We start from the raw sequence: 840 nt of genomic DNA on the forward strand, positions 1-840 counted from the left end.
TCACCTAATTAAGTTATCACCTGCAGCGGTTCCCATGTAGTATTGACATGTCTGATCATGAACCTGATCTTACCTTACTGACTGATGGGAACCTGCCAGATAAGATCTAATTACTGAACTTTATTTTTGTTAGTTCTGATGGTGCAATACTGACACTCAGTTGCACTGAGTGAAATTCCCTGTGCACTGTTTTCAAAAAGAATCAAAGTGGCATATATATATACATACATACATACATATACACACACACACACACACACACACACACACACACACACACTTTTGTATCTGAATTGAAGTTATTTCATTAAACACAAACTCTGCTAAGAATATGAGTAGGGCAGAGCCAGGACAGGTGTGTGTGTGTGTGTGTGTGTGTGTGTGTGTGCGCGTGCTTTGTCTGATATTTGGCAGCCCCGCAGCAGATATAGTATCAAATATTTGGGAGCAATTGCTGCTACTTGTTGTCAAAGTAGACATTGGTCAGACTCGGGCTCGTTGACACATGGGGAGATCCTGGATGTTGCGGTCCATCCTGAGGGTGACTGGTACATATATGGTCATAAAAATCCTTAGTATGCACATACCTCTCTCATTAAACACAGTTTTATCAGCGCTTCCCCCCCTGCGCTTAACTCTTTCTGCCGCAGGTTGGCCCTTCCCAGCGGCTGTCAGCTCTCCGCTTGTGCACGCCCCCAGGCCGCCGTGATTGGCCCAAAGTGTCCAGATTAGAAAAGCGCCGCAGACATTGGCCGGGGGAGGCGGGGACATTGATGCTGGGGCCCGCCCCGCCCTGGACCGCACCCCAGCGCCCGCTGTCTATGTACTGAGAGAAATTAC

Source organism: Echeneis naucrates, chromosome 8 (genome assembly GCF_900963305.1).
Source record: "Echeneis naucrates chromosome 8, fEcheNa1.1, whole genome shotgun sequence".
Lineage (NCBI taxonomy): Eukaryota > Metazoa > Chordata > Actinopteri > Carangiformes > Echeneidae > Echeneis > Echeneis naucrates.